The sequence below is a fragment of the Magnolia sinica genome, chromosome 12 (assembly GCF_029962835.1).
Source record: "Magnolia sinica isolate HGM2019 chromosome 12, MsV1, whole genome shotgun sequence".
Classification (NCBI taxonomy): Eukaryota; Viridiplantae; Streptophyta; class Magnoliopsida; order Magnoliales; family Magnoliaceae; genus Magnolia; species Magnolia sinica.
Genome location: NC_080584.1, coordinates 12625749 through 12635475, shown reverse-complemented (window position 1 = coordinate 12635475; position 9727 = coordinate 12625749). Strand labels below are relative to the sequence as shown.

Below are 9727 nucleotides of genomic sequence, written 5' to 3'. Positions count from 1 at the left end.
ATTTTGGTGCAGTGCGCATTTCAGGAATCACAATGTCCAGGATGCCCTTTTCGCCACAACACAATATTGAGGATGTTTAAGGTTCAACTTGAAATGTTTTGGATGTACCCAAAATCAGCATCCTGGAAGGTACTTCAGCATAAAGGATGTGCATTTGATCAGTCATGCATTTTGGCAAGGGGAATTTCACGAACTGCAATGTCCAGGATTCTCTTTTCACCCACAACACAATATCCAGGATGTTTAAGGTTCGACTTGAAATATCTTGGATATTCGTTTGGGCTCCAGAAAATCCAAATTCAACTAAAATGTACTAATGTTAGATGAGTTTGAACTCTTAAATATGCGTTTTTGGCTAATTTTCCTAACTATTGAAGAGTTTTGGGTTCTGAAGAGATGTAGTAGTGTTTTCCAAAATGAAAGAATTGAGTTTCAGGCTCTTCATATCCGATGTATGTTAGTAAGAAAATTTAAATGCCATACCCATTCAAGGAGATACATCTTCTCTGGATCCACGTTCTGGCTTGCGTTTGGCCTTCCGCTTACAATCTCCAGAGCAACGACTCCAAATGCAAATACATCAGCCTTCTCCGTCAGATGCCCAAGCATGGCATACTCCGGTGCAAGGTAGCCGCTTCGAGAATATAAAGATAGCAGTTTGAGGTACTCCAATATAAACCAACATCAGGTAATAAGATATATAGGCCATGTTTGCATGCAGAATAGAAATTGAACTGTGACAATTCAATTCAATGGATGAAAATTGGCAAATTGGCAATAGAACAAGAGGGCCAGTCATAAAGTTGTTTCAGGTCCAACTTTGATGCATAGAATTAGCCATTTGTTCTCTGTCGAATTGAAATGGAATGGCTTTTACTTCGGCTATTCATCTGAACAGTGTTGGAATTAATACTTGTTGGACCGATTGTGCCAGGGTACTTAGCTAACAGGTTGGTTCATAGTTACCTAATTCATTGGAGGGAAACTTCCCTTGCTTGACATGTCTACTTTCTTCTTTAAGGTGTACCAAATTCGTCCACTGTCCTAATGGTTTCTTGTGCACAATACCATTGTAAATGGCCCTATACATGTTAGGTTGGCTTGCATTTCAGCTTCAGTATTTTATGAATACAAATGGCTATTTCCATTGTCTGGCTGTTCTTATTGCATATTCAGTGTTGATTCACTCATCAATATTTGTGTTCTTTAGTATAATTAAAATGATATGTCTACTTTCTTCTTTAGGGCGTATTAGATTGAGCTAACGATGAGGTTTTTTTGCCATGTCAAAGCTCTGAACTTCATCAACTCAGATGAGCTTTCCATGTAGTGCATTTTGATTGTTTTGAACTATTTTGTTCAGGTTTGTTATTGTTTTCTTTAAATTATTTCATCAATGTTGTATAATTAAGTTTAAATTAGGTCACCATGAGGTCATTGGAATTTGGAATGTATTTCAAGCAAGGGATAGCTGATGCAACAAAAAGAGCTTTGCTAATACCACATGCATGTACAAGGCGGCTCATGTACACACCTCAAATGTGACAGCGGGGAAGATACATGTAGCATCCACACCAACAGCAAGTCCCACTTTGTTCCGCTTGTTTCAAACATTGAATCTTGTCATGGAAATAAGTGGGTGGCAAGCATGCATTTTCTAACATGCACACGTGTAAATTTTGGAGGAAGACATAATGATGCCATGCCCTTACACAGTTACTTTAAAAATCAATTCATTATATCTAATACCAATGTGTTCTACCTATATATATTTATTTTCTCCTCGTATTTATTATTAATGATGCTTCAGCTAATACCTAAAAGGAGAAAAAAAAAAGTGCATCAAAGGAGAGGGAAAGGATATCCAGTACATAAGGAAGATCTCAACTTGCCCTTTAGCTAGTGCGTGAGCCTTCTAACAAATGTACTTTGGAGCTTGATATTTCTGATCAGCGATTTACCATTGTGGACATTATCAAATGTTTTGATAGAGCTAGTGGTGTTTATAGCACTACAAACAATATATACTGTGTTCATAATCTGTAAACTTCAGTGTATTTTCTTGGCTTTCAGTTAGTGGCGCTCATGGTTGTTGGACTTCTTCATGAAGGATCAGCACATCCATTAACTATGAAAATTCTTCTGGTAGTGTGTTTATTTTATTTTTGTGCATTGGTTTTGGTAGTGCAAAACCAGTATGGTAGGGGCCTCAAGAAAAAAAAAAAAACATAGAGCCAACAACTAGAATTTATATGGTAGGGGCCTCAAGAAACCAGAAACTATAAATGCATAAAAAAATGAATAATTGGTAGGGGCCTCAAGAAACAAGAAATAGAAAACTGCATCATGCTTGTGGGGTTAAAAAAGCAAGACATGCTTTGAGAATATAAGATGTAGTGCATCCATAGATCCCACGCACACAAGAACACACCCACAAGAAAAGAAAAAAACCTTCCTTATCTCAGACTAAGAAGCCACTAAGTCTCTGCAACCATCAAACATGTGCAGACAGTCCTCTTTAGATAAAGGCCATAGTAGATGATCTTCTGCAATCAATAGCTAAAGCCACTCTAATGTTGATTCAGTTGCTTTCCGATTTCTTTTATTAGTTACCGATGGATGTTGAAACTTGTTTACACTTTTTCAATTAAATAGTAGTTCTAAGTTTTTTTATTTTTTTTTGTGTGTGTGGGAAAAGGAACTATGCGCTCGACCTCACGATAAGCTCCCGTGAGGTCGAGCTGTGTGGGCCCCACCGTGATGTGTTTCGACCATCAACACCGTGCATTTGATGGGTCCCCTCTAAATTATGGGATATCCCAAAAATCAGCCGTATACAAAACTCAGGTGGGCCATACCATCTAAAATCATGTAAAGACACCGTTAAAACATATAAAAGCATTTGGCGGGGCCCATCTGAGTTTTGAATGCTGCTGAAACTTTGTCTGAAACCTCATCCAAGTGGGACACACATAATGGATGGGCTAGATTTTTATACCACATCTCAGTAGGCCCAAAAAATGATTATGAATGTTTTAATGGTGCACAGCCCCTCCCCACTTCTATTTATGGTGTGGCCCACAAAAGTCATAGATTGACTTGATTTTTAATAACTAGGCCCATGATGGAATGGTGCATCTGACTGATGGGGTAGATGTTCGAAACGCATCACGGTGGGGCCCACACAGCTCGACCTCATGGGACGGACCCGTGAGGTCGAGCGAATAGTACCTTTTCTCTCTCTCTTTTTTTTTTTATCACATCTAGAAACTTTTCAATTCCTTAGGTGGGTCTTACTGTAGATTTCCTTGCCCAAAAATCATGATGGTTCAGTTGCAAGGTGGTCTAGGATTTATGGTACAAACGAATAGTCCAGATAACTTCGTCATGTTTTTGTTAGTTGCCCATTAACTACCAGGCATAGTTAATGGGCAAAATGCATATATTTCAATTACAAATTATGTCCTATCCAATGAGGAATCCCCTTGCTTATCTACAAATGTGTGGTTTGCTGACTAGTAGGATTTCTTGCACTGGCCAATGGTTTGAAGTTCGAAACCATTGAGATGAGGGCCTCATCATGCAAATGTGTGGTGGACAGCTTGGCTCCTAAAACCTGTAGAACTTTGGCAGGTGTTCTCTTCAAACTGGATTTGTATTTCAAGAAGAGGTTGTTATTTTGCTTTGAATGACTGTAACTATCTATTTGCATGCTATTGATTGGATTGTTTGGATTCTCTGATAGATCAGTGTAGTCTCTGCAATGGGTAGCCTGCCAACTGTGATTGGAATGAATGAACAGTCTATATAGTTGATTGGACTGTCCATGTGTCCAACACAACTAGATGTACCATAGGTCTCAGGTACAACTAGTTTTACATAATCTCTCATCAACTTATCTTTGTTGTTTTATTTCTAACCAGTGAACAATCATTTGTAAGTAAGTATGTTGTGTGTGTGTACATATTCTTGGAAATGGATAGGATAGGCCATCCATTTTGTTTCTAACCTCGACGAAAGGCAGCAGATTGGAAATGGGTGCCTTTTCAATGTTTACTTGCTTTCAAATAGAACATTTTGATAGACCAAACACCTGATTCTTTTATTGATGAGATTTCAATCGCCATTGCTTTCAATCTAATGTTTATGTATTCTCATCATGGATGTAGAGCTGAAGGTGAGTGGTGACCTCACCAAGGATGTAGAGCTAATAACGGTAACGGTGGTACCCGTTACGCGATACGGGGCTGTATCGGCCGAGTCGCTTTTTTGTACACGTAACGGCCGTTACGGGCACGTTACGGGCGTAACGGCCGTTACTGACCCGTAACGGCTGTTACGGGCCTTGGAAAAAAAAATAAAAATAAATAAATAAATAAACCCTAACCTTTTTCCTTTCTTTTCCTCTTCTTCTTCTTCTTCTTCTTCTTCTTCTTCCTCTTCTCGGCCCTGCTGCGGCTGCGGCTGCGGTCCTGCTGCGACTGCGGCTGCGGCTGCGGCCTCCTCCTCCTCCTTCTTCTTCTTCTCTCTCTCTCTCTCCCTCTCTGTTCTTTCCCTCTTTCCCTCTTTTTTCTTCTCTTCTTTCCCTCTTTTTTCTTTTCGGTTTCCCTCTCTCCTTCCCTCTTTTTTTTTTTGGGCAGCGAAGCTGCTGTCGTTACGTGTCACGCTGAGACGAGCGCTGACACTCCTCGAGCTCCGAGTTGTACGAACGGTCCAAAGGAGATCAAAGTTTTATAGGCTCCACCGTAATGTATTTATTATATCCACACCGTTCATCTATTTTTAAATATTATTTTATAGCATTATTTAAAAAATGAATCGTATCCAAAGATCGTCCGGACCACACCAAAAATAGCAGCGGAGGTGATGATTTTCACCGTTAAACAATTTGTAGGCCCACCGTAACATTTATTTTCCATCCAATCTGTTCATAAGGTCAAAAAGACCCGAGTGAAGAGGAAAAACAAATTTTATATTGATCTAAAAGTCATGTGAGCCCAAAAAAGTTTTCAATGGTAGTCGTTCAATCCCCCATTGCTTTTTGCAGTGTGGTCCACTTGATAATTAGATCTGTATTATTTTTCATGTCAAGTCTTAAGACAATCTCGTCAAATGAATGGACGGTTTAGATATAACACATTCATCATGCATGGGGCCCAAAAAAATTTGACATGTGTGCTACACTTCACCATCCAAGTCTCACCTAATTTGAGGCCATAAAAAATTGTACCAAAGACATATTAACTTAAAATTTACTAATTAAATTATAAACTGCAATTGCTAACTCACAATGCCAAAATCAAATTATTTGAATAGTTTTTAATTGTTATTCGGTGTACTCTTATTTTTTAAAATAGGGCCTTTTGGTTTTTTTCATGATTCACTATCCAATAAATGTCCACTAATACATAAGTGGGATAATGACAATAAATTGCATGAATTTGAGGCTAATTTGGGGCATTGATTGGTCCTCCAAGTCAGACCGAAATTGGCAACGCCATCTACCTAAATTTAATTTCATTTTTTTAAAGAACTACTAGGAGAAAGATATTAAATTGGTAAGTATATAAATTAGATATTTAGAAAATTAAATATATACATTTTGTAGTCAAAATTCAGGTTACTTGGTTTAAAAATTAATCAGACAGTCCGATACAGCTTCTCACCAAAGAGTGGACCGTTACACCACCATAAACATGTTCCAATTTATAAATGAATGCATATTTGGAATGCTTAGAATATTCCGGATTTAATACATATTTTTTTAATATTTTTTTGGCAAAAAAAATTTTACTCCGTTACGGGCCGTTACGCCCCCGTATCGCCGTTACGACCCCGTATCCGTATCGGTTTTGGAGGTCACCGTTACGCCAACCGATACCGATACGGGACACCTTGGCAAGTGGTGACCTCACCAAGGATGTAGAGCTAAAGGGCGTGTTCTTAGCCATTGATTAGAGTGAGAGGCTACAGAGGCTATTGATGTCTATTGGTTGAAATTTAAGTTTGTTCAGGTAAGCATGATTTTCAAGCATGGATTTTCTCAAACTTGAGTCTATTTCTATGATAATAGTACTCATCTATACATAAATGTGGCAATGCTAATTAGTTGAAATGGGTTTTATACGTGGCCATGGGCATTGCTTAATTTAGTTGATGTGGGCATGGCTATAAGTATTGTTAAACATGGGTATTTCATTAGCATGGTTAAAAAGTGAGCTTTAGACAGGGACTACGTTGGATATGTGTATTTGGCATGGTCACTTTTATATGTTGTGTGTTTTTTTTTTCTTTTCACATGTATTTACTGTATGGTTTATATATGTGTATTTGGATGGTATCCTCATTGTTGCATGTTTGATGGGCACATTATCTGAAATTGCATTGATAGGACTGACCATCTCACCATCATGGGTGGGTTGTGATCCTAAATTTGACAGTCTTACTCCACAAAATCCACCAAAACCAGTCTGATTTTGGGATCATGTCCATCAACAACCAGATTTTGGGATCATTTCATGTGTTTGCCTTGAAATTTTTACTCTCTGAAGTAATTCTAAAGGTTTAGAATAGCCCAGTATAGATGCATTTATTGTTGGATGGGGACCCATGTCGTTGCATGTTCAATGATGTAGATGATGCATTACCTGAAGTCACATTGACAAGACATCTTGGGAAAAACCATCTAAAATTGAAAAAGAATAGGTAAAGATGGTTTTATTTCCAAAACCTCTAGTTTATGGTTGGAATACATATACAATGATTGCATAAAGAATCATGCACTTGATCAATTGTTTGAATGGCTTTGTATATTTTAAATTAAATTTATAATTTCTGTTGAAATTTGAAAGAAAACGTCTATGAGATTTTTTTCAGTTGAGCTTCTTTTTTCTTTTTTCTTTTTTAAAGAAATTTGCCTCATTTTTGGGCTAATGCATTAAAATGGCTTATCAAAATGGATGGACAATATGGATAAAGCATGTGCAGTCTAAGTGTATCCAAGTGTAGTCTAAGTGCATCCAAGTGCAGTCTAAGTACACTGAAACTCAAACACATTAAGATGCACTTTGTATAATATCTTAACATAGAAAGCTTTGATTGGTACTTTGTATGGAACTTCATTTCTCACAAACCCACCCAACCCCACCCCCCCACGCGCCTCTTTTTTTCCTTCTTAATAATTTGCTGGGGATGTTACGACTTTACCTTTATAGAAGATTTCCAGGCAGATACAACCAGTTAAAAGTCTCTTCCTTAATATAATAAGAGTAGAAATTTTACTATTTTTTGAGGAATTTGAGAAATGATAGTTGAAAATTCTTCAGATGCTTTTACAGTTAGGGTTATTTAATAGTTCGGCACTAAGTTCCCACAAATACCTAAATAAACTGGTTAACAGATATTGTATTCATGCAAGTGCCTTGTGCTTCTCTGTTGGAATATAATTCACTAACTAAACTCATTCTTCTCTTGCCATGAATCAACAGAGGCTTCCATTGTGGTTGAAGAGCATCAAAGCATGCCTGCCCTATTGTCGGTTGGTCTCATCTTCTGTTTTATGGTTGTGATTTGTTGAGGAGATGCTGCAGCTACTTTCAGTCCCAGTTGATGTATAGTTTTGCCTGTTTGGCCATATAAGGCTATGTGGCTGCATGGAAGGTTGTATTGTTATAAACATTTTTAGCATGGAAAACGGCATTCATGTGCATTTGTAGTCTGTTTTGAGAACATTAAATAGACCGTTAACTGTTTTATTGGTATTGTGCTGATTATTTTGTCTTGATGAATGTTAAATGGGTGAAACATGCACAGGTTTAATCATTTTGATTGATTATGATATTATTAGAGGCAAAAAACTAAATTTAGCCTCGGTTATTAAGAACTAAAGTTAAAAATTGGATTTAGCCTCGGTTGATACCAATAGAGGCAAAATCCATCTTTAGCTTCAATTTTGCCTCAATTACCCAAATTGAGGATACAACCCCCATGGCTAAAAGCTTTAAAAATATATTTAGTCTGGTTGGAGGCAACTGAGGCAAAAAACATGATTTAGCCTCATTTCAAGGCAACCGAAGCTAAAAGGGTTCTTTTAGCTTCAATCAAAAAACTGAGGCTATAAAAGCCTTTTTAGCATCTGTTGCTAAAATTGAGGTTATAGCCTTTAGCCACAGGGGTTGTAGCTTCGGTTTGGATAACTGAGGCAAAATTGAGGATTGGTATGAGACAACTTCTTCTACTAACTTCTTTCATTATTTATAGCATTAAATCGATCATCTATATGCTTCTCACATCCTGACAGTTATCATAATCATTTTAGCACTACTTGCCTTCTTTGTCACTTGTCTTGATAACCGCTCTGACACATTGACCTTTCGCTCAACCACCCTCACTTAATGGATGACATGACGCTACTTGACATGTTAAAGCATGACCTAGCAGGTTCCATTCACACATGTTAGACCAGAACATGTTTCTTGGAACAAATTGCCCTCTGAGTCTCTCTCTCTCTCTCTCTCTCTCTCTCTCTCTCTCTCTCTCTCTTCTTGGGACAATCTTTCATCCCATCACAACCATTGATTTGCAAAATGGAAATCAACCATTGACATAGAATGTGGTAATTATACATTCCTAGCATGGTTGGACCATAAGAAGGCCAAATGAAAGTGGAAGTAGCTAGTCCGTCAAATCCAAGCCAGTTCTATGTAGGGCATAACGTAATTGGGCCCTAGGTGCATCCAATTCAACGAAATTTAATTCGGATATGAAGAAATTGTCGTTTGAAGTGTGAACCGTAAATCCACTATGACTTTTGATTCGATTATCATTACGGGATGCACAAGCTATCAATCTTTATCGTAATGGCCGATCCACAATTAACTGAACCCATTAAGTGGGTCGCATGCATCCATTTCATGAGAAAACACACAATTTCAGTTTAAAAACAAAATTTTAGAAAAAATATTATTTTTAATAATTTCAATTTTTGTCATATTTCCTTATTTTAAAAGTAGATTTTCATCTTTTTTAGAAATGACTTGTAATCATGCTAGGACTCCTCTAATAATGTTTATCTGGACTTTATATTTTTTGCAAATTAGGTTTTAGACAAGTTTTACTATTTTGGGTAACTTTTGTTAGGACTAGAATTTTGCTATTTTTGCTAGTTACAAATTAGGATTTTATTTTTCTTTATAATGATATAATGGAGAAATCATACATATTAGACATTATTCAATACAAATATTTGAGTTTTATCTTGGTCCTTTTTTTTTTTTTTTTGGATTTTGGAGAATGATGATATTGAATACCCATTGTTGGAACCACGCCATTGTCATGTGACCCACTGAAATGTTATGGAGAAATCCACTACCACGGTCATGTGACCCACCGTAATGTTTTCGAGAAATCCACTACCTCCGTCAGTTTTTCCATCTCGTTTTAATCAGTGTGTCCAAATACAGTGAAGATCAAATACTCAGGTAGGCGACACAATTAGAAAAAAGTATCGTTAACCCCACGTTGGAAGGTAGGAGCTCAAAAAATCAAAGTGTCCCGCCATAATGTTTCGAGAAATCCACCCTACCCACCATTTTTATTGGCTCATTTTAAGCTGTGGTCCCAAATATACGGTAGATCCACCACTCAAGTGGGTCATGCTAATTGAAACAGTGGTATTGAACCTCCCCTTTTGAAATAGTCATGAGGTTCACATTTAATTGCTTTTTGA

At 37.3% G+C, this 9727-nt stretch overlaps 1 long non-coding RNA gene across 1 annotated transcript; it reads left to right on the top strand.

Annotated features, from left to right (window-relative positions):
* Positions 1 to 5896: 5896 nt before the first annotated feature.
* On the top strand, positions 5897 to 7756 carry LOC131220935 (uncharacterized). Its single transcript, XR_009158911.1, has 2 exons — positions 5897 to 6014; positions 7488 to 7756. It is a non-coding gene; the product is annotated as an uncharacterized LOC131220935 (long non-coding RNA).
* Positions 7757 to 9727: the final 1971 nt, after the last annotated feature.